The sequence below is a fragment of the Aegilops tauschii genome, chromosome 2, assembly GCF_002575655.3.
Source record: "Aegilops tauschii subsp. strangulata cultivar AL8/78 chromosome 2, Aet v6.0, whole genome shotgun sequence".
NCBI lineage: Eukaryota > Viridiplantae > Streptophyta > Magnoliopsida > Poales > Poaceae > Aegilops > Aegilops tauschii.
The window spans coordinates 310,056,351-310,082,635 of NC_053036.3; positions in this window are offsets into that span (position 1 = coordinate 310,056,351).

Sequence of the window (26,285 nt, forward strand, 5' to 3'; positions counted from 1 at the left end):
ACGCCGATAGTCTCTGCAGACGCGGAGTGTGCAAAAGAGCATGTTCTTAATTTCAAGGGACCGGTCAAGGGTCATCGAGTGCTGAATAGGATCAGGGCATGGGGGCATTTGACGTTGATGGACAACTACTTTACCCCTGATGCTTGATACGGCCCAAAGTATCTATAATTTCTTATTATTTCATGTATTATCACTTTTGAATACTTTCTATACCAAATTATATTATTTTCTGGACTAACTTATTAATTTAGTGCCTAGAGTCAGTTGTTGTTTTTTACATGTCTTCGGTTTTTCACGAAATCAATATCTACAAGGGTCAAAATGCCACCGGGATTTAATACGACCTTTTTCTCCACAAGAAGAGTCCAGAAAAGCACCGGAGCCGGACGAGGGCCCCAAAGGGGGCCACGCGGGTAGGGGTGCGGCGAAGGGTTGACCCGCGCCCCTAGGCCGTGTGGGCCGCCTGTGAACTCCTTAGCTCCATTCTTCCACCTATAAATCTCATATTTCGCGAAACCCACAGTACCAATTTTTTTCCGCACACAAGTTCTTGTTCCAAGGAGATCCAATCTGAAGGCCTGTTCTAGCACTCTGCCTGAGGGGCAATCCATTGTCGGAGGCTTCTTCATCAACCTTGCTGCCTCCATGATCATGTGTGAGTAGTTCCTTTAGGACCTTACGGTCCATAACAGTAGCTACATGGCATCCTCTCTCTCTCTCTCTCTCTCTCTTGTTCTTCAATACCATGTTCCCGTGAGCTATCTCGCATGATCGTGATCAAACTGATGTAATCGGTGGTGTGTTTGTTGAGATATGATGAATTTTCACTTGATGATCAGATTGTTCATTGAAATCAATTGAGTCTTTTGAGCTTTACTTGTTGTATAATTGAATAGCTTTGTATGTTCTCCAATCTATTTGTCTTCTTTGGCCAAGTTTGATGAGTAGTTTATTCATCGGGGTTGTGCATTGTAGTGGGTTCTAATCTTGCATTGACCTATGCCCCAGTGACAGAAAGGGACAAGACACGTATTGTATTGTTGGCACTAAGAATAGGATGAAGGTTTCTTGTCATATTCTGTCTGCAAGCCTTGATGAATAGAGCGCAAGTTGTATATAGATATGACTAATAGATCTTGGCAAAGGGGCAATGGAAGAAAAGGTGGTCTCTAGTCTCTAAATCATGTATGTGACATCATCCTTTCCTCATCATGATAAGGAAGAAAAGGGGTAACCAACTTGTGGGGTAATAATTGTGTCCATCATCCTTTTCTCACTAGGACAATGCTCTAATAATGATGATCATCACAGTTTTATTTACTTACAATTCGATAAACTGAAAGAATATGACTCTATATGAATGCCTCTAGCAGTGTACCAGGATGTGCAATGATCTAGCGTAACATGTATAATAATGATGAATGGTGCCTTTGCCACAAATATCATGTCAGCTCTATATGATCATGCAAAGCAATATGATGATGAACACACATGTCATAAGATGGAACAGTGGAAGTTGCATGGCAATATATCTCGGAATGGCTATGGCAATGCCATGATAGGTAGGTATGGTGGCTATTTTGAGGAAGATATAAGGAGGCTTATGTGTGATAGAGTGTATCATACCATGGGGCTTGGATGCACCGGCGAAGTTTGCACCAACTCTGCAGGTGAGAAAGGGAAATGCACTATACCGAAGAGGCTAGCAAATTGCGGAAGGGTAGGAGTGCATAATTATCCATGGACTCACATTAGTCATAAAGAACTCATATACTTATTTTGAAAGTTTTATTAGCCCTCGGAGCAAAGTACCGTTGGCATGCACCTAGGAAGGAGGTTGGTAGGAGTTGACTATCGTGCACCCCTGGTTATGACATCACTCAAGGATTTCAATCAGACATAAGAATACTCAAACATCCCCACCATGTCATGATGGAAATTAAATGAGTAGTTAATACACTACTGTAGGATGGTCCAAATGTGACACTACAATCAGAGACCCTTCGATGAAACTGTGTGCGATGCATTAATCACAAATGGTGATGTAATAAAACCGTCAAAAAGTATACAAAAAGTTTGCGATGGCGGAGAAAACAAACACGTTTCATATTATAGTTGCGTGTGCGATGCATGGCATACAGTTCACTCCAATGAACTATTTGCGATGAGCTTAACAATAGGAACGAGCAGACAGATGAAGGTGTGTGCGATATACGGCATACAGTTCACCCGGATGAACTGTTTGTGATTAGGCAACACAACATAAATGGTTGGGTAGATCAAGGTGTGTGTGTGCGATATACGACATATAGTTCACTCGGATGAACTATTTCCGATGAGCCAACAAAACAGAAACAGTCAGCCAGATCAAGGTGTCTGCGATTGCCGACATACACTTCACAGAGATGAACTGTTTACGATTAGCCACAACAAACAAAAATAATTAGACTGACCAAAGTGTGTGCGCTAGATGGGCAAACATTCTAATTAAAAGAAGCGTGTGCGATGGTAATAACGAGCACGCACGGTAGATGGAACAAATCATGTGCTGAAATCACCTATTGCGGTGCGCCCTATGGTGCAAACACCACGTACGGGGCCGAGAACACGCGCCCACGTTATGCCATCCGGGAATCGTGCCGCACTTCGAAACTAGAACCGTCAATAAATTTTGAGCTTGCGTCCCGTCACATTCCAAATTACTACCACACTATATTTAATTGCAAACCTGTTCATACCGATCAAAACCTAAACGGTTTCCCACTTAGGAGCGTATTAGTACTCGCTTATAAATACTACCTACTCCAAGATGACTGCACATTCCTCCTCAACTCCTCATCCACAAAAACAAATAAGTCTTTCATCATCTTTCCCTTGCGTCTGACATGGCCCACATGAGTTCTGGGTCGAGAATTTACTACCAGTGAGAGGCGAGCATGAAAGAGGAAGCACGAGATATGTCCCGCCTCACCGCAAAAGAAGCCGACATATCCCGCCGCGCCACCGTAGAAGCACATAGGTCCCGCCGCGCCACCGAAGCTACACAGAGGTCCCGCCGCACCGTCAATGCAACAGACTGGTGATACGTCTCCAACATATCTATAATTTTTGATTGCTTCATGCTATATTATCTTCTGTTTTGGACATTATTGGGCTTTATTATTCACTTCTATATTATTTTTGGGACTAACCTATTAACCGGAGGCCCAGCCCAGAATTGCTGTTTTTGCCTATTTCAGAGTTTCGCAGAAAAAGAATATCAAACGGAGTCCAAACGGAATGAAACCTTCGGGAACGTGATTTTCGGAGCGAACATGATCCAGGAGACTTGGACCCTACGTCAAGCAACCAACAGGGAAGCCACGAGGTAGGGGGGCACGCCTACCCCCCTAGGGTGCGCCCTCCACCCTCATGGGCCCCCTGTTGCTCCACCGACGTACTTCTTCCTCCTATATATACCTACGTACCCCCAAACGATCAGAGACGGAGCCAAAAACCTAATTCCACCGCCGCAACCTTCTGTACCACGAGATCCCATCTTGGGGCCTGTTCCGGAGCTCCGCCGGAGGGGGCATCGATCACAGAGGGCTTCTACATCAACACCATAGCCCCTCCGATGAAGTGTGAGTAGTTTACCTCAGACCTTCGGGTCCATAGTTATTAGCTAGATGGCTTCCTCTCTCTTTTTGGATCTCAATACAATGTTCTCCCCCTCTCTCGTGGAGATCTATTTGATGTAATCTTCTTTTGCGGTGTGTTTGTTGAGACCGATGAATTGTGGGTTTATGAGCAAGTTTATCTATGAACAATATTTGAATCTTCTGAATTCTTTTATGTATGATTGGTTATCTTTGCAAGTCTCTTCGAATTATCAGTTTGGTTTGGCCTACTAGATTGATATTTCTTGCAATGGGAGAAGTGCTTAGCTTTGGGTTCAATCTTGCGGTGTCCTTTCCCAGTGACAGTAGGGGCAGCAAGGCACGTATAGTATTGTTGCAATCGAGGATAACAAGATGGTTTTTTTTATCATATTGCATGAATTTGTCCCTCTACATCATGTCATCTTGCTTAAGGCGTTACTCTGTTCTTATGAACTTAATACTCTAGATGCATGCTGGATAGCGGTCGATGTGTGGAGTAATAGTAGTAGATGCAGGCAGGAGTCGGACTACTTGTCTTGGACGTGATGCCTATATACATGATCATACCTAGATATTCACATAACTATGCTCAATTCTGTCAATTGCTCAACAGTAATTTGTTCACCCACCGTAAAATACTTATGTACATGAGAGAAGCCACTAGTGAAACCTATGGCCCCCGGGTCTATCTTCATCATATTAATCTTCCAACACTTAGTTATTTCCGTTGCTTTTTACTTTGCTTTTATTTTACTTTGCATCTTTATCATAAAAGTACCAAAAATATTATCCTATCATATCTATCAGATCTCACTCTCGTAAGTGACGGTGTAGGGATTGACAGCCCCTTATCGCGTTGGTTGCGAGGATTTATTTGTTTTGTGTAGGTGCGAGGGACTCGCGCGTAGCCTCCTACTGGATTGATACCTTGGTTCTCAAAAACTGAGGGAAATACTTACGCTACTTTGCTGCATCACCCTTTCCTCTTCAAGGGAAAACCAACGCAGTGCTCAAGAGGTAGCAAGAAGGATTGTTGGCGCCGTTGCCGGGGAGGTCTACGCAAAAGTCAACATACCAAGTACCCATCACAAACCCTTATCTCCCGCATTACATTATTTGCCATTTGCCTCTCGTTTTCCTCTCCCCCACTTCACCCTTGCCGTTTTATTCGCCCTCTCTTTTTCGTTCGCCTCTTTTTCGTTTGCTTGTCGTTATGGCAACTCCTCTATCTTCTCCATTGTCTCCCGAGAATGAAGTTCTAAATTTTAAACAAAGGGAGGGAGAAAATCTAAAAGACGCTTGGTATAGAATTTGCAATGCTCAAAATAGATCTGCCAGGAAGCAATCTACTTCTGTTCTTCTCCGCAATTTTTATGTAGGCGCTAATCCTTGGTATAGATATATCCTTGATACCATTACCGGAGGGAATTTCTTGGGTAGCCATATTTTGACTCTTATAATGCTATGATAGATTTATTTGGCTCACCACCTCTTTTGGTTAATGGAACTATGTTAACTTTGGAGCATGTAATGCAAAGACTTGAAATTATTGAAAATAAAGTTGCTACCATAGAGTTAATTGAAAATCTGGATAAAAAGATCCACAACCAAATTACCCAATATGGATCTAAGGTAGGAGTCACTTTGAAAAATATTAAGGAAAAGGAACCCATAGTTAATGAGAGAATAAATCAAGATTCCACTAGAATCGATAAACTTGAGGGTATCATTACCAACTTGGGAACCGCTTTTTCTTCCGTAAAGAATACTCCTAGTCCCCCAACTAAAATTGCCAAGCTTATGTATGTTCCTAAAAATAAGGGTGAATCCTCTAGTAAAGAAACTGCGGATCTTAAATCTATAAGTATTCATCCCAATCTTTTTGCTTTCATTAAGGAACCATTTGCTACAAATGAATTTTTTGATCTTATTCCTAAAAGTTTGATAATTAATAGAAATAAAGAAACCCTAAGGGATGATAGATGTCTCATTGAAGAATTTCCTACCAAAGATGGCAATACCTAGATCTATCCTTGCTTTTATGCCTAGCTAGGGGCGTTAAACGATAGCGCTTGTTGGGAGGCAACCCAACTTTATTTTTAGTTTTTTGCTTTTTGCTTCTGTTTAGTAATAAATACTTGATCTAGCCTCTGGTTAGATGTGTTTTTATGTTTTATTTAGTGTTTGTGCCAAGTTAAACCTATAGGATCTTCTTGGATGTTAGTTATTTGATCTTGCAGAAATTTCCAGAAACTTTCTGTTCACGAAAACAATTGTTAAAAATCACCAGAACGTGATAAAATATTGATTCCAATTGATTCTGTTCAATAAACAAATTGTCTAGGTCTTCCTATTTTGGCTGATTTTTTGGAGTTCCAGAAGTTTGCGTTAGGTACAGATTACTACAGATTGTTCTGTTTTTGACAGATTCTGTTTTTCGTGTGTTGTTTGCTTATTTTGATTATTCTATGGCTAGTAAAAGAGTTTATAAACCATAGAGAAGTTGGAATACAGTAGGTTTAACACCAATATAAATAAAGAATGAGTTCATTACAGTACCTTGAAGTGGTCTTTTGTTTTCTTTCGCTAACGGAGCTCACGAGATTTTCTGCTGAGTTTTGTGTTGTGAAGTTTTCAAGTTTTGGGTGAAAGATTTGATGGATTATGGAACAAGGAGTGGCAAGAGCCTAAGCTTGGGGATGCCCATGGAACCCCCAAGATAATCTAAGGACACCAAAAAGCCAAAGCTTGGGGATGCCCCGGAAGGCATCCCCTCTTTTGTCTACTTCCATCGGTAACTTTACTTGGAGCTATATTTTTATTCACCACATGATATGTGTTTTGCTTGGAGCGTCTTGTATGATTTGAGTCTTTGCTTTTTAGTTTACCACAATCATCCTTGCTGTACACACCCTTTTGAGAGAGACACGCATGATTCAAAAATTATTAGAATACTCTATGTGCTTCACTTATATCTTTTGAGTTATATAGTTTTTGCTCTAGTACTTCACTTATATCTTTTAGAGCACGGTGGTGGATTTGTTTTATAGAAACTATTGATCTCTCATGCTTCACTTAGATTATTTTGAGAGTCTTAAATAGCATGGTAATTTGCTTAAAAATAATCCTAATATGCTAGGTATTCAAGATTAGTAAAAACTTTCTTATGAGAGCGTTGAATACTAAGAGAAGTTTGATGCTTGATGATTGTTTTGAGATATGGAGGTAGTAATATTAAAGTCGTGCTAGTTGAGTGGTTGTGAATTTGAGAAATACTTGTGTTGAAGTTTGCAAGTCCCGTAGCATGCACGTATGGTAAATGTTATGTAACAAATTTGAAACATGAGGTGTTCTTTGATTGTCCTCCTTATGAGTGGCGGTCGGGGACGAGCGATGGTCTTTTCCTACCAATCTATCCCCCTAGGAGAATGCATGTAGTGCTTGGTTTTTGATGACTTGTAGATTGCAATAAGTATATGAGTTCTTTATGACTAATGTTGAGCCCATGGATTATACACACTCTCACTTTTCCATCATTGCTAGCCTCTTCGGTACCGTGCATTGCCCTTTCTCACATTGAGAATTGGCGCAAACTTCGCCGGTGCATCCAAACCCCGTGATATGATACACTCTTTCACACATAAACCTCCTTATATCTTCCTCAAATCAGCCACCATACCTACCTATTATGGCATTTCCATAGCCATTCCGAGATATATTGCCATGCAACTTTCCACCATTCCGTTTATCATGACACATTCATCATTGTCATATTGCTTTGCATGATCATGTAGTTGACATAGTATTTGTGGCAAAGCCACCGTTCATAATTCTTTCATACACGTCACTCTTGGTTCATTGCATATCCCGGTACACCGCCGGAGGCATTCATATAGAGTCATACTTTGTTCTAGTATCGAGTTGTAATCATTGAGTTGTAAATAAATAGAAGTGTGATGATCATCATTTTCTAGAGCATTGTCCCAAGTGAGGAATAAAAAAAAGAGAAATGCCATAAAAAAAGAGAAGGCCCAAAAAAGAGAGAAAAAGAGAGAAGGGACAATGTTACTATCCTTTTACCACACTTGTGCTTCAAAGTATCACCATAATCTTCATGATAGAGAGTCTCTTGTTTTGTCACTTTCATATACTAGTGGGAATTTTTCATTATAGAACTTGGCTTGTATATTCCAACAATGGGCCTCCTCAAGTGCCCTAGGTCTTCGTGAGCAAGCAAGTTGGATGCACACCCACTTAGTTTCTTTTTGTTGAGCTTTCATATACTTATAGCTCTAGTGCATCCGTTGCATGGCAATCCCTACTCCTTGCATTAACATCAATCGATGGGCATCTCCATAGCTCATTGATTAGCCTCGTTGATGTGAGACTTTCTCCTTTTTTGTCTTCTCCACATAACCCCCATCATCATATTCTATTCCACTCATAGTGCTATGTCCATGGCTCGCGCTCATGTATTGCGTGAAGGTTTATAAAGTTTGAGATTACTAAAGTATGAAACAATTGCTTGGCTTGTCATCGGGGTTGTGCATGATGAGAGCATTCTTGTGTCATGAAAATGGAACATGACTAAACTATATGATTTTGTAGGGATGAACTTTCTTTGGCCATGTTATTTTGAGAGGACATAATTGCTTAGTTAGTATGCTTGAAGTATTATTATTTTTATGTCAATATGAACTTTTATCGTGAATCTTTCGGATCTGAATATTCATACCACAATTAAGAAGAATTACATTGAAATTATGCCTAGTAGAACTCCGCATCAAAAATTCTATTTTTATCATTTACCTACTCGAGGACGAGCAGGAATTAAGCTTGGGGATGCTTGATACGTCTCCAACGTATCTATAATTTTTGATTGCTCCATGGTATATTATCTTATGTTTTGGACATTATTGGGCTTTATTATTCACTTTTATATTATTTTTGGGACTAACCTATTAACCGGAGGCCCAACCCAGAATTGTTGCTTTTTGCCTATTTTAGAGTTTCGCAGAAAAAGAATATCAAACGGAGTCCAAACGGTTGATTTTCGGAACGAACATGATCCAGGAGACTTGGACCCTACGTCAAGCAACCAACAGGGAAGCCACGAGGTAGGGGGGCGCGGCTACCCCCCTAGGGCGCTCCCTCCACCCTCGTGGGCCCCCTGTTGCTCCACCGACGTACTTCTTCCTCCTATATATACCTACGTACCCCCAAACGATCAGAGACGGAGCCAAAAACCTAATCCCACCGCCGCAACCTTCTGTACCCATGAGATCCCATCTTGGGGCTTGTTCCGGAGCTCCGCTGGAGGGGGCATCGATCACAGAGGGCTTCTACATCAACACCATAGCCCCTCCGATGAAGTGTGAGTAGTTTACCTCAGACCTTCGGGTCCATAGTTATTAGCTAGATGGCTTCCTCTCTCTTTTTGGATCTCAATACAATGTTCTCCCCCTCTCTCGTGGAGATCTATTCGATGTAATCTTCTTTTGCGGTGTGTTTGTTGAGACCAATGAATTGTGGGTTTATGATCAAGTTTATCTATGAACAATATTTGAATCTTCTGAATTCTTTTATGTATGATTGGTTATCTTTGCAAGTCTCTTCGAATTATCAGTTTGGTTTGGCCTACTAGATTGATCTTTCTTGCAATGGGAGAAGTGCTTAGCTTTGGGTTCAATCTTGCGGTGTCCTTTCCCAGTGACAGTAGGGGCAGCAAGGCATGTATAGTATTGTTGCCATCGAGGATAACAAGATGGTTTTTTTTTTATCATATTGCATGAATTTGTCCCTCTACATCATGTCATCTTGCTTAAGGCGTTACTCTGTTCTTATGAACTTAATACTCTAGATGCATGCTGGATAGCGGTCGATGTGTGGAGTAATAGTAGTAGATGCAGGCAGGAGTCGGTCTACTTGTCTCGGACGTGATGCCTATATACATGATCATACCTAGATATTCTCATAACTATGCTCAATTCTGTCAATTGCTCAACAGTAATTTGTTCACCCACCGTAAAATACTTATGCACATGAGAGAAGCCACTAGTGAAACCTATGGCCCCCGGGTCTATCTTCATCATATTAATCTTCCAACACTTAGTTATTTCCGTTGCTTTTTACTTTGCATCTTTATCATAAAAATACCAAAGATATTATCCTATCATATCTATCAGATCTGACTCTCGTAAGTGACCGTGTAGGGATTGACAACCCCTTATCGCGTTGGTTGCGAGGATTTATTTGTTTTGTGTAGGTGCGAGGGTCCCGCGCGTAGCCTCCTACTGGATTGATACCTTGGTTCTCAAAAACTAAGGGAAATACTTATGCTACTTTGCTGCATCACCCTTTCCTCTTTAAGGGAAAACCAACGCAGTGCTCAAGAGGTAGAAAATGGTTTGGCCAAGCCGCAAAAGCAGTAGAGATGTCCCGCCGCGCCGCGAATGCAGTAGAGAGGTCCTCCCATGCTGCGGCGGCCTGGGAAAATGTCTCGTAGGCAGGCGAGGTCTCTCACAGGCGCATGCGCGCTATGCTCGATGACCTGATGGATCAGATCTCCGACTGGATGAAGTTGCAGAACGAGATGAATGCCTCGTTTGAAAATGCTACCGGTGTCATCCGGGGACTAGGGGAGGACAAGGCGAAGCTCCGCACCGAGCGCGACCTGCTGAGGGCGAAGATCGCCGGAAGGGCGAAGGAGCACGGGGGGACCACTGCCTTGTTGAAGAGGATGGGCGTCATCGTTAAGAAACTTATGGACGAGAATGCCAGGCTCCACATCGAGCGCGAAAGGCTGGTGGAGGAATCTGTGGATGCTGCCAAGCAGCGTATTGAGGATATGAAAGAGATCATCGCCGCTCACCGTGAGAACTAGTCTCCGCGGCCTGTAGCAACGCATCAAGAAAGTAGAGATCAACGAGCCATATCGTTGTCTGCTTCTTCCTTCTTCTTTTGCCCTTGTGTAGGGTTGCAGAGCGGCGCCCGATCCGCCCCGCTCCACATGCAAAACAGATTTACATTAGTTATAGCTGCTTCTCTCAGATTTAGTTCAATCCGAACTAATTTTCTACTTTTGTGGGACTTTGTGGGATGCCCGCTTGCATCCCTACCCTTGTGTATTTCGGGCGTTGCCTCATGTGGCATTTTTAATTATCTTCCTAAATATGTAAGACAATTATTATCCACTGCCATCTTCCTTATATTCATGTCAATCTTGCTATAAGTCACAGTCGATGATATATATGTCCATGAGATCTTACATCAAGATCCGTGCAAAATTTTCTTCTCAGATTTTCTTTTTTTCTCTCTTAAATCTTAGTCGAGTGAGACATAGCCACGCCATAAAACAGGGGCTCGGGCGCCATTAATGGAGATGCTGGGAGAGAGATGGGTGGCGGATGGAGGTCAAAGGGCTCGCCTCGGATAAGCACGCGTAGGGGTCTGATCGCACGCCTCCCGTACTCAAATAGCTACCCCGCACGGCGCCTCCTAGCCAATAAAAAAAGAGGACGCGTGGCGGCACACAAATGATAAGTAGAACGCCCATGGTTTCAATAATACTTGTGTTTCCGATTGTGACGTGACGACACTTGTTCCAAAATGACTTTGTTGCTTGTTAATGTGTGCACCTTCGCAAATCGAAAAAAAATTACCACAACATGTTGGTACCATGTGAAGGCAACATGGTGAGTTTCATGATTTTCAGGCGAGTTTTGGATTTACAGGAATTTAAAAACCAAGTTTCTTTATGTTTCCGGCCGAGCCACGGCGCCCAGATGTTTGAAATTCATTCGTATTTCTTGCATGAGACCTAAACATTCACCCAAGGACACACACACACACACACACACACATATATGTGATTTTTTAACACGTCTTGGCACACTGAAGCATGTGCATGTAGCTCAAATTTGAATTATGCACATTAAATGCCTAGAAAAACTCAAACAATGTATAAAAAGGCAAAACGAACCCTGAATAATTCCAAAATTCACCACGGAACTCTTGTTGGTCTATGTTGCCTTTGTAAAAAATCAAGGCGGGAAGAGGGGCGGTCTATGTCGTTTCGCAGACAGAGGTGACACGTCCTCTGATACGTCCATTTTGCATCATGCTTACCTACTGTTATTTATATTGTTTTTATGCATAATAATGCCTTTTGGAGTAATTCTAATGCCTTTTCTCTCATAATTTGCAAGGTTCACACAAATAGGGAGAATTCCGGCAGCTGGAAATCCGGACCTGAAAAAGCTACGTCACGCTACCTATTCTGCACAACTCCAAATGAGCTGAAACTTCACGAGGATTTTTATGAAATAAATAAGAAATACTGGAGCAAATAACCACCGGAGGGGGGCCACCTGGTGAGCACAAGACACCAGGGCGCGCTTGGCCTCCCAGGCGCGCCCTGGTGGGTTGTGCCCAGCCCAGCCCACCTCCGGTGCCCATCTTCTGGTATATAAGTCATTTTGACCTAGAAAAATAAGGAGAGGACTTTCGGGATGGAGCGCCGCCGTCTCGAGGCGGAACTTGGGCAGGAGCACTTTTGCCCTCCGGCGGAGCGATTCCGCTGGGGGAACTTCCCTCTCGGAGGAAATCATCGTCATCATCATCACCAACAACTCTCCCATCTTGGGGAGGGCAATCTCCATCAACATCTTCAACAACACCATCTCCTCTCAAACCCTAGTTCATCTCTTGTGTTCAATCTTTGTACCGGAACTATATATTGGTGCTTGTGGGTGACTAGTAGTGTTGATTACATCTTGTAGTTGATTACTATATGGTTTATTTGGTGGAAGATTATATATTAAAATCCAATATGCTATTTAATACCCCTCTGATCTTGAGCATGTTTATCACTTGTGAGTAGTTACTTTTGTTCTTGAGGTCACGGGAGAAATCATGCAAGTAATCATGTGAACTTGATATGTGTTCGATATTTTGATAGTATGTATGTTGTGATTCCCTTAGTGGTTTCATGTGAACATCGACTACATGACACTTCACCATATTTGAGCCTAAGGGAATGCATTGCCGAGTAGTTATTAGATGAAGGGTTGCGAGAGTGAGAGAAGCTTAAACCCTAGTTTATGCGCTATTCCGTAAGGGACCGATTGGATCCAAAAGTTTAATGCTATGGTTAGAATTTAGTCTTAATACTTTTCTCGTAGTTGCGGATGCTTTCGAGGGGGTTAATCATAAGTAGGAGGTTTGTTCAAGTAAGAACAGCTCCTAAGCACCGGTCCACCCACATATCAAATTATCAAAGTAGCGAACACGAATTGAATCAACATGATGAAAGTGACTAGATGAAATTCCCGTGTACCCTCAAGAACGCTTTGCTCATTATAAGAGACCGTTTTGGCCTGTCCTTTGCCTCAAAAGGAGGGATACCTTGCTGCACTTTTTTACTACTATCATTACTTGCTCATTACAAATTATCTTGCTATCAAACTACTTTGTTACTTACAATTTCAGCGCTTGCAGACATTACCTTGCTGAAAACCACTTGTCATTTCCTTCTGCTCCTCGGTGGGTTCGACACTCTTACTTATCGAAAAGGCTACAATTGATCCCATATACTTGTGGGTCATCATCCTCTCTCGGAACCACGACGAGAAGCTCTGTTTTGCAAGAAGCTTACACCAAAACTTGTCCCAAATCGGACGAAATTTTTACCACAGCATGTTGGTGCCATGTCATGAGACCATGCCAAGTTTCATGATTCTCAGGCTAGTTTTGGATTTACAGGAATTTAAAAACCAAGTTTCTCAATGTTTTCAGCCGAGCCACGACACCCAGATGTTTGAAATTCATCCCCATTTCTTGCATGGGACCTAAACTTTCACTCTAGGACACACATATGATTTTTCAACCAGCTTTGGTGCACTGGAGCATGTGCATGTAGTTCAAATTTGAATTGTTCACATCAAATGCCTATAAAACTCGGTTAATGTTTAAAGGCCAGACGAACCTGGATTAATTCCTAAAATTAGCACGATACTCCTATTGGTCTATGTTACCTCTGTAAAAAATCAAGGGGGGAAGAGGCGGCCTATGTCGTTTCGCACACAAAGGTGTCACCTCCCCTCTCGGAACCACGGAGGCTTCTTGAGAGAAGCTCTGTTTTGTGAGAAGCTTACACCAAAACTTGTCCCAAATAGGACCATTTTTTACCACAGCATGTTGGTTCCATTTCATGATAACGTGCCAATTTTTGTGATTTTCAGGCGATTTTTGGATTTACAGGAATTTAAAAACCAAGTATCTCAATGTTTCCAGCTGAGACACGATGCCGAGGTGTTTGAATTCATATCTATTTCTTGCATGGGACCTAAATATTCACTCAAGCACAAATATATGATTTTTCAACTCATTTCGGTGCACTGGAGCATGTGCTTGTAGTTCAAATTTGAATTATGCACATTAAATGCCTAGAAACTCAATTAATGTATTAAAAAGGCCAAACGAACCCCGAATGATTCCAAATTTAAACACGACACTCATATAGTTGCATGTTCACTGAAGATAAATGTTCTAGCAATTCAAACACTATCTTTCCCTCTGTAACTCCATCTTGTCTTTCAAATCACCACAAACAGTTTACTAGCAAGAATCATTTGCGATGCGATATAAAATATCTTGGTGCACCCTCTTGTATGGCTTACGCCGAAAGCTTCGTCGTCTACAGTCCACCGCCCGCACTTCAACCACACTTCCCGTCAGTTTCTCGTGGCATCGAGCGAAATTTTTTGGCAACCGCGGAAATATCTAGCTCCCCCTCCCCCACCCGACCAGTAGCCACATTTCCACTGTTCCTCCTTCCTTTCCAAGTTCAAACCTTCACTACTAACTTGCAACGCTGCCTCCTCGCCAGCGACCCTTCTTTTTGCTGCGCGGCCTTGTTGATATAGTCAGGTAATCCACACCCCATCCCCATCCTCCTCCTCCTCCTCCTTCTCCATCCCACATGCCCCGACAGACGGCGCGACACCTTCCACTCAAATCACCGACCCCTACTCCAAATAAGCACCGCCCACATCCATTTTGCATGCAGTATAGGCAGGAGCTCAAGGAGCATCTGTCAGCGGAGAAGCAAATCGCGGCCGCACGCGCGGATGAGGTTGCGATGGCTGCCATTCGTGCCGACCCCCAGATCTTGGAGGAGCTCCTTGCTATCGCTGCCACCGTCAACGCCGCCACGCGGTTGGCTGCTTTAAAATATATGTAGTAGTATTTTCTCGACGCCACCGCCGGTGCCTTCTAGTGAATTGTCCTCTCTAATGTTAATATGCAATCTGATCTTCTAAAATGTAATGTTCAGTTAATAGTTTGGTTCAACAATTGCTTCATTTCCTAGTAGTTATCAAGCATTATTGGTTTGGTTAACTGTCTTATCTTCTAGTATATGGTTTTTTGTGCAATGTGGTGCTTAGTTAACTGTTTGGTTCATTTGTTCCACTATCAACTGTTTGGTTCAATTCTGCAATCTGATGTTCATTTGTTGTGTGTACAATTTTGTATTGTTATGCATGTGAGAAATAAATCATGTTTGGCCATACTAAATACACGAGAAACATATACAATTGCTCCATTGCCAAGCTGTTTAGCAAGGTCTATGTTATCCTTGGGTCTTCGTAGTGTTATAGAGGTCTTCGGCGTTGATGTGTAGCGGCTTGGCTGCTCTGTGATTCGCCTCATCACCAATGGCGTGAGGTTGGTCTAGGTCGAGTTAATCTATTGAATCTGCAATTTGTCCATTTTTCATTAACATATTCTATTGATAGTATGCCAACTCTCAGACAACCTGATCAAGATCTGCCTTATATGTGTTGCAGAGAAACAATGAGAGGCAATGAGGTTTACCATTGAGGTTTGCACATGCATGGTCCTTTGGCTAATAGCACATTATATTGTGCAGTTGCAGGAATCATTCTAATATTTAGGTTTTTAACAATTTGGTCTTGCACATGTAGGTCCTGCTGTCAGAGGTTTAGACCCACTGTTCGACCCATTTTGCACATGGGGAAATGAGATGTCCAGGAATATCAGTCAAGTCAAGAAACTCAGAAAGATTGTTAGGATAAAGAAACTTGCGACGAATAACAGCAAGATCTTTGTTTGCACAATGAAGAAGACATCAGTCAACTACAGAATGGTACTAACTCTTTTACCTTGTTTTTCCCCTTGTGTCATTTCAAAATTTAGAACACTTATTTATGCATATCTTTGTTTTTAGTCCTTTCCAAAGCAGTTCACCGATGATTACCTCTCAAACCACATGCATGGTCAAGAGGCTAGGAAGGTATCCATTCAACATCCACAGTACAATATCGAAGTCTTCCTCAAGAGGACGAAGGTTGGGCGGGCAATTATCCATAGCCACTAGCCTAAAGTTGCAAGGACATTCAACATCACTGAAGGCTCAATATTTGCCTTCCGCTACTGCAGTTTCCCAGATGAGATTCATTTGTCTATTTACCATGTATGATGCCACTTTCCAAAGGTTTTCGATGTTGCATGTGAAAGCTGGTGTTGTTGTGTAATGGCCTAGCTAGCTATATATGGTGTAACTGAGTGCTAAAGCTATCAAGTGTAATTCAATTATGAAATCTTGGTTGCCGTAATACAGATATGAAATATATGGTGTGTTTTATAAGAAATATCAATTTGATGACCAAATGGATTATCAGTAATACGCCAATTAGCCTTCTTATTGGGGTTTTCTAATGTAGATGGTTTCTCAGACAACACCGTGGGTGATGAACTCAGACAACCCACACGGTTTCTAGAAATTAGGCGTGTTGGATCTTTGAAGAATCACACACGACTTCGGCGAGAGAACTATTTGTGTTAGGCCACCTTGCACAAACGATTGCACATAAAAAATCGTTTGTGATATACATACGAACGGAAACATTTTTGTGGGATTCACCGTGTGGGATGTACATATGAACGTAAACGATCGGGCCCGCATAATTGTCTCCTATGCCTCACCCAATCGCACACGAGCTCAATTTGCCGACTGTGTGTGACCGGAGGACCTATTCCCGACGGTTTCTGGGTCGTGTAGGAAGGACCCCCCTATCGCCCACACTAGCAAGGCCAAAGAAGCCCAAATAAAAAAATGAGAGAAAAAGAGAGAAGGGACAATGTTACTATCCTTTTCCACACTTGTGCTTCAAAATAGCACCATGATCTTCATGATAGATAGTTTCTTATTTTGTCACTTTCATATACTAGTGGGAATTTTTCATTATAGAACTTGGCTTGTATATTCCAATGATGGGCTTCCTCAAAATGCCCTAGGTCTTCGTGAGCAAGCAAGTTGGATGCACACCCACTTAGTTTATTTTGATGAGCTTTCATACACTTATAGCTCTAGTGCATCCGTTGAATGGCAATCCCTACTCCTCGCATTGACATCAATTGATGGGCATCTCCATAGCCCATTGATTAGCTGCACCAATGTGAGACTTTATCCTTTTTTGTCTTCTCACATAACCCCTATCATCATACTCTACTCCACCCATAGTGCTATATCCATGGCTTGCGCTCATGTATTGCGTGAGGGTTGAAAAGGCTGAAGCACGTTAAAAAGTATGAACCAATTGCTCGGCTTGTCATCGGGGTTATGCATGATGGGAGCATTTTGTGTGACGAAAATGAAGCATGGCCAAACTATATGATTTTGTAGGGATAAGCTTTCTTTGGCTATGTTATTTTGATAAGACATAATTTCTTGGTTAGCATGCTTGAAGTATTACTATTTTTATGTCAATATTAAACTTTTATCTTGAATCTTTTGGATCTGAACATTCATGCCACAATAAAGAGAATTACATTATGTTAGGTAGCATTCCACATCAAAAATTCTGTTTTTATCATTTACCTACTCGAGGACGAGCAGGAATTAAGCTTGGGGATGCTTGATACGTCTCCAACGAATCTATAATTTTTATTGTTCCATGCTATTATATTATCTGTTTTGGATGTTTAATGGGCTTTAATATACCTTTTTATATTATTTTTGGGACTAACCTATTAACCGAAGGCCCAGTGCAAATTGATGTTTTGCCTATTTCAGTGTTTCGCAGAAAAGGAATATCAAACGGAATCCAAACAGAATGAAACCTTCGCGAGGATCGTTTTCGGAACAAACGCAATCCAGGAGACTTGGAGTGGAAGTCAAGGAAGAAGCAAGGAAGCCACGAGGCAGGAGGGCGTGCCCCAGGGGGGTAGGCGCGCCCCCACCCTCGTGGGCCCCTCATAGCTCCATCAACCTACTTCTTTCGCCTATATATACTCTTATACCCTGAAAACATCCAGGAGAGCCACGAAACACTTTTTTCACCGCCGCAACCTTCTGTACCCGTGAGATCCCATCTTGGGGCCTTTTTCGGCGCTCCGCCGGAGGGGGAATTGATCACGGAGGGCCTCTACATCAACACCATGGCCTCTCCGATGATGTGTGAGTAGTTTACCACAGACCTTCGGGTCCATAGTTATTAGCTAGATGGCTTCTTCTCTCTCTTTGGATCTCAATACAAAGTTCTCCTCGATTCTCTTGGAGATCTATTCGATGTAATACTTTTTGTGGCATGTTTGTCGAGATCCGATGAATTGTGGGTTTATGATCAAGATTATCTATGAACAATATTTGATTCTTCTCTGAATTATTATATGCATGATTTGATATATTTGCAAGTCTCTTCGAATTATCAGTTTGGTTTGGCCTACTAGATTGATCTTTCTTGCAATGGGAGAAGTGCTTAGCGTTGGGTTCAATCTTGCGGTGTCCTTTCCCAGTGACAGCAGGGACAGCAAGGCACGTATTGTATTGTTGCCATCGAGGATAAAAAGATGGGGTTTATATCATATTGCTTGAGTTTATCCCTCTACATCATGTCATCTTGCCTAATGCGTTACTCTGTTCTTATGAACTTAATACTCTAGATGCATGCCGGATAGTGGTCGATGTGTGGAGTAATAGTAGTAGATGCAGAATCGTTTCGGTCTACTTGACACGGACGTGATGCCTATGTTCATGATCATGCCTAGATATTCTCATAACTATGCGCTTTTCTATCAATTGCTCGACAGTAATTTGTTCACCCACCGTAAAATATGCTGTCTTGAGAGAAGCCACTAGTGAAACCTATGGCCCCCGGGTCTATTTTCCATCATATTAATCTCCCGCCAACTAGCTATTTCTGTCGCCGTTTATTTTGCAATCTTTACTTTTCAATCTATACAACAAAAATACCAAAAATATTTATCTTATTATCTTTATCAGATCTCACTTTTGCAAGTGGAGATGAAGGGATTGACAACCCCTTTTGTCGCGTTGGTTGCAAGGTTCTTAATTGTTTGTGCAGGTACTAGGGATTTGCGTGTAGTCTCCTACTGGATTGATACATTGGTTCTCAAAAACTGAGGGAAGTACTTACGCTACTTTGCTGCATCACCCTTTCCTCTTCAAGGGAAAAACAACACATGCTCAAGAGGTAGCAGCAGGCAGGAGTCGGTCTACTAATCTTGGACGTGATGCCTAAATAATGATCATTGCCTGGATATCGTCATAATTATTTGAAGTTCTATTAATTGCCCAACAGTAATTTGTTTACCCACCATATGCTATTTTCTCGAGAGAAGCCACTAGTGAAATCTATGGGCCCGGGTCTATTCTTTATCATATTTGCCTTCGATGTCAATTTTATTTGCTTTTATTTTCAGATCTATATTATCAATAACCCAAGAATACCTCGCCGAATTTTATTTGCATCTATCAATCTACTACAATTTTATCATGTCAACTTGACAATCTCTGGCACCGTTACTCAAAAGGGATTGACAACCCCTTTAACACGTCGGGTTGCAAGAATTTGTTCTTTGTGTGCAGGTACCGTTTACATAGTGTTGTGGTTCTCCTACTGGTTCGATAACCTTGGTCTCATCACTGAGGAAAATACCTACCGTTGCTGTGCTGCATCATCCCTTCCTCTTTGGGGAAATACTGACATAGTTCAAGCCGCATCAATCATCAATAATGTGGATCAAGTGATCAAGTTTTGCATTGAGAGTTTCTATTTCAACTTTCAAGATACTAGAATTATCAATCTTCTGTTCCAAAGCATCATATCTCTTTTTTTGTATACCACATTACCATTTATTTTATTGGAAATATTATGCAACCCTTTAAAGTGATTCTCCATACTAGCTTTGGATTCTTTAATTAACTCAGTTTAGCGATAACTTACTAGTATGGTGGGTTCAATGGTTTCTAGTTTTGGTTGTCCAAACACACTTTTCATCTTTTAATCGGTGTCAAAATCATTATTCCCAAGGAAATATTTTTCAAATATTGCATCCAAGACATGTTTATGAGTAAAAGATAAACCAACATAAAAGCTCCTGAGAAGTAACCTAACTTGACTTTTGGGATTAGCCCTCATTTGCATCTCTAATAATCTATCCCAAGCTTATTTTAAGGATTCATCACTTAATTGTTTAAAGTTTAAAATCCCAGAGCCCTCTCCTCAGTAAGGAGGGAAAATAATATCAGGAGAAGAACTAGCCATAGTGGCAAAGCAAGCAAACAAGCAAAATAACAAAGTAGAATATTTTTGTGTTTTTTGATTTTTAAGAGAAGTGGAGGGAGATGAAAAAGAGAGGCAAATAAAAAGTAGAGCAAGTAGATGATAATTTGTGTGAAGGTACTTATAGTGATTTGATGATGTCTCCCCAGCAACGGCACCAGAAATTCTTTTTGCTACTTATGAGCTGCGCTGAGATTTTCCCCTAAGAGGAAGGGTGATAACCCACAAGTATAGGGGATCGCAACAGTTTTTGAGGGTAGAGTATTCAACCCAAATTTATTGATTCGACACAAGGGAGCCAAAGAATATTCGCAAGTATTAGCAGTTGAGTTGTCAATTCAATCACACCTGAAAGATCTAATAACTGCAAAAAGGTGATCAGTAGCAAAGTAGTATGGTAGTTTGATAGTAACGGTAACAGTAGCAATTTTGTAGTGATCGCAACGGCAGAAGTAACTTAGCAAAGATCAATATATGAAAAGCGTAGGCATTGGATGAGCAATGGATAATTGCATTGGATAATATTCATCATGTAGCAGTTATAACCTAGAGCGACACAGAACTAGCTCCAATTCATCAATGTAATGTAGGCATGTATTTCGTATATCGTCATACATGCTTATGGAAAAGAACTTGCATGACATATTTTGTCCTACCCTCCCATGGCAGCGGGGCCCATAAGTAAACTAAGGGAAATTAAGGCCTCCTTTTAATATAGAACCGGAACAAAGCATTAGCACTTGGTGAATACATGAACTCCTCAAACTACGGTAATCACCGGAAAGAATCCCAATTATTGTCACCTTGGGGTATGCGGATCATAACTCGTAATAGGTGCATATAACTTGCAAGATAGGATCAAGAACACACATATATTCATGAAACATAATAGGTTCAGATCTGAAATCATGGCACTCGGGCCCTAGTGACAAGCATTAAGCATAGCAAAGTCATAGCAACATCTATCTCGGAACATAGTGGATACTAGGGATCAAGCCCTAACAAAACTAACTCGATTACATGATAAATCTCATCCAACCCATCATCGTCCAGCAAGCCTACGAAGGAATTACTCACTCCCGGCGGTGAGCATCATGAAATTTGGCGGTGAAGATGAGTTAGTGATGACGACAGCGACGAATTCCACCCTCGGAGCCCCGAAGGGACCAAGAACAGGAGGTGGCAGCGGCTCTGTATCATAAAACGCGGATCCTTCTCTCTGATTTATTTCTTAGTGAATAGGTATATATGGAGTTGGAGTTAGGGTTACTGGAGGTCCTGGGGGCCCACAAGCCTGGAGGGCGCCCCCAAAGCTCGTGGCTCCTGGGTGGCCCCCCTCTGGTATATTCTTTCGCCAATATTTTTATATATTCCATAAACATTCTCTGTAAATTTTGAGGTCAATCCGAGAACTTTGATTTCTGCACAAAAACAACACCATGGCAATTCTGCTGAAAATAGCGCCAGTCCGGGTTAGTTCATTCAAATCATGCAAATTAGAGTCCAAAACAAGAGCAAAAGTGTTTGTAGAAGTAGATACGATGGAGATGTATCAACTCCCCCAAGATTAACTCATTGCTTGTCCACAAGCAATTCAGTTAACAAACTGAAAGTGACAAAGAAAAACTTTTACAAACTCTGTTTGATCTTCTTGTTGCAAATATGTCTAACCAATGTTCAGGCTTTCAGCAAAGATTATGAACTAACCATATTCACGATAACACTTAGGTATCACATTTACTTACATCAATGGCATAACTAACTAGTGAGCGATAATAATATATCTCGGATGACAACACTTTGTCAAAACAATCATGATATAATATCATGTAATGGTATCTCGCTAGCCCTTTCTGAGACGGTGAAACATAAATGCAGAGCACCTCTGAAGTTCAAGCACTAACTAGATATTATAATTCATGGCAAAAGAGATCCAGTCATGCTCATACTCAATATCAACTAAACACAAAGCATAAAAATGAAAATAGTGCTCTCCAGCTAGTGCTTTAATGAGAAGATGATGACTCAACAATAAAAGTAAATAGATAAGCCCTTCGTAGAGGGAAAATAGGGATTTTTGGAGGTGCCAGAGCTCTAAGCTTTTAAAATAAAGATGAATATAATTTTGAGAGGTATGCTTTCATTGTCAACATAGCGACCGAGAGTTTTCAACATCTTCCATGCTAGACACATTATAGGCGGTTCCCAGATAGAAAGGTAAAGTTTTACTCTCCATCCACCAACAAACACAAGCCATGGATAGTCGAATCCTCGGGTGCCCTCCATACCAACAACAATCCAGGGGAGTTTTGTTTCATTATTATATATTTTTTGATTTTGATCATAGGACTGTGCATCCCAATTACCATCCACTTTTGCGTGAATGACAAGTGAATAAACACTCATCGTGAGAATAACCCACCTAGCATGGAAGGTGTTGAACGCCCCCTGTAGCTTCATGAGCGATTTGGGCAAACAAAACAGATTATTATTTGAAGATTTAGAGTTTACCGCATGCAAGTTTACTTGGAACGGTAGGTAAATACCGCATATAGGTAGGTATAGTGGACTCATATGGAATAACTTTGGGTTTAAGGAAGTGGATGCACAAGCAGTATTCCCGCTTAGTACAAGTGAAGGCTAGCAAATAGATTGAGGGGCGACCAACCAGAGAGCGACAATGGTCATAAACATGCATTGAATTAATCAACATTGAATATGAGCATGAGTAGGATATAAAACACCATGAACATAAATATCGTAGAGGCTTTGTTGGTTTTGATTTACCTACATGCGTGAACATGTGCCAAGTCAAGCCACTTGAATCATTCAAAGGAGGATACCATCTTATCATACTACATCATAACCATTTTAAATGCATGTTGACACACACGATAAACCATTATCCACTCCTAGCTATTTAAGCATGGCACGAGTAACTATGATCTCTAACTGTCATTGCAAACATGTTTATTCATAATAGACTGAAACAAGAATGATGAGCTAATCATAATTACAAAAACAAAATAGGTCAAGTTCATACCAGCTTTTCTTCACCTCAATCAATTCATCAAATTTCATCATTATTGCATTTCACTTGCACGACCGAACGATGTAAATAATAAGAGTGCACGTGCCGTGGACTAAGCTGGAATATGCAAACATTTATTCAAAGGAGAAGACAAGGTAATATGGGCGCTTTGTTAGATCAACAATAATGCATATGAGAGCCACTCAACATTCTCATTGTGGTCTTCTCCTTACGACGACCCAAAGAAAAGAAAAGAATTTTAAAGAAACACACTGAAATATTTTTGGAGTTCTTCATTTTTCTTGAAGGAAGCAAAACGAAAGGAAGTTGAAAACGAGAAAAACTATATACACAGGGAAGCTCCCAACAAGCAAAAGAAGAATGAGAAATCTTTTTGAGTTTTCTTTTTATACTACAACCAAATTAAACTAGAACAAAAACTAAAAAGAAACGAGAAATATTTTTGGATTTTTGCAAATTTTTCAAACACACGAGAAGAGAGCAAAATAAAACTAAAATGGACAATAAAAAAGGATGAACACCGACAACTAGAATGAATGTGTGATGCATGAATGTAATGTCGGTGAGAAATACATACTCCCCCAAGCTTAGGCTTTTGGCCCAAGTTGGTCTATGGCCACGACTGCCTGGTTGATACCCGTAGTCGTAGTTCGGGTTGTACTGGATTCCAGCTGCCACCGCTTGGCGGGCTGCCTCATTTAGGCGAGCGGTCTCCCTCGCCCTCTCATACTCCTCTGCCTCCTCCATAAGTATGAAATATCTCTGTTTCCCTTGAAAGTTAAAGAAGGCAGGAGCGGGAAGCGTAATATGGAAAACGCGGCGCCTGTTAAAGATAGGTCTGTACTAAAATGGCAGATTGCCCCTTTCAACAAACTGGAAACATTCCATAGTGGCATAATCAAGGAAAACAGGTGGCAACTAGGTATCATTTTCTTTTATCGGCACCCCAAGATAATTAGCTAAACGAGTGACATAAATTCCACCATAGAAATCTCCATCTAAGGCATTATTATGTAACGAACGTGCAACAATAGCCCCCAAGTTAAATTGTTTATCATTCATTACCACGCTCTTAAGAATGCTCAAATCAGGAGCGCAAATGTGGCTATGGTCATGTTTGCCATTAATGTACCGGCCTATTGTCGGTGTCAAAACCGGTGGATCTCGGGTAGGGGGTCCCGAACTGTGCGTCTAAGGCTAATGGTAACAGGAGGCGTGGGACACAATGTTTACCCAGGTTCGGGCCCTCTCGATGGAGGTAATACCCTACTTCCTGCTTGATTGATCTTGATGATATGAGTATTACAAGAGTTGATCTACCACGAGATCGTAGAGGCTAAACCCTAGAAGCTAGCCTATGATTATGATTGTTGTTGTCCAACGGACTAAACCCTCCGGTTTATATAGACACCGGAGGGGGCTAGGGTTACACAGAGTCGGTTACAAGGGAGGAGATCTACATATCTGAATTGCCAAGCTTGCCTTCCACGCAAAGGAGAGTCCCACCCGGACACGGGACAAAGTCTTCAATCTTGTATCTTCATAGTTCAACAGTCCGGCCAAAGTATATAGTCCGGCTGTGTGAGGACCCCTAATCCAGGACTCCCTCAGTAGCCCCTGAACCAGGCTTCAATGACGATGAGTCCGGCGCGTAGATTGTCTTCGGCAATGCAAGGCGGGTTCCTCCTACGAATACTTCATAGAAGATTTTGAACACAAGGATCGTGTCCGGCTCTGCAAAACAAATTCCACATACCATCGTAGAGAGTATATTATTCCACAAATCTGACCTGCTGACAACTTTTCACAACGTGACGTCCTGCCGTGGTCTGGTCATTACGAACCGTTTTTCCCAGCCTGCCACTACATGTGTTGCGAGGCGGTTTTATTGGCACGTCTTGTCGAAGCAGAGATCGTGTTCCCCTTATCACGGGATTCTCATCAATACGGGTGTGGGTAACCCAATCGTGCTTGTTAGTATGACTCCTCAATTTTTAGGCAAGTTCCAAGCGGCCACGCGGAGGACGCTTGATATTCGCCCTCTTTATAAAGGGGCCAAGGCCTGTCCTTTTCTTCTCGCGCTCGATCCTTCCCTTCCCCCACCTCGAGTTCCAACACCCAAGGCTCAGGCTAAGTGCTTCGGACCTTCAATCATGTCCGGATCCAACCTTCAAGGCCGGTGGATGGCCTCCTCTATCACAGAGGAGGACATCAAGAAGCTAAGAGAAGCCAGGTATCTTACCGCCGAAATCTCGCACAGGCTGCCTGCTCAAGGGCAGGCCATCCCCACTCTTGAACCCAACGAGAGTGTCGTATTTGTTTCCCACTTCCTCCGAGGGCTAGGCTTTAGTCTTGATCCCTTTGTTAGAGGACTTATGTTCTATTACGGGCTCGATTTTCACGATCTAGCTCCAGATTCCATCCTTCACATCTCGTCGTTTATCGTCGTGTGTGAGGCCTTCCTTCGCATCACCCCACCCTTCGGCTTATGGCTCAAGACCTTTAATGTGAAGCCGAAGATGATCGATGGGCGACACGCAGAATGCGGAGGTGCCATAATAAGCAAAGGCACCGATGCTCCATGGCCAAAGGGTTCCTTCCCGGAGATGTCCAACTTATGGCAGCGGGAGTGGTTTTACATCACAGCTCTTCGAAGTACTAAGTGGGTAGCTGCCCCCGCCTTCCGTTCGGGCCCCCCGCCACAACTGGCGTCATGGGTCAACAAGGGGCTGGACTGGGGGCCAGTTAATGATGTGCCGACATTGCAAAGTCGCATCCGAGATCTCCTCAAGAGAGATATCAGTCTTGTCAATGTAATGCAAGTTATGCTAGTCCATCGGGTCCTGCCATGCCAACGTCGATCTCTCCGTATGTGGGAGTTCAACCTGGAAGGACCGCGAACTATTCAGCAATTCTTCGGCGTGACGCTCGAAGAGATGTATGGATTGTTCTTCGGATCACGAATAAAGTGTCCGGACACCA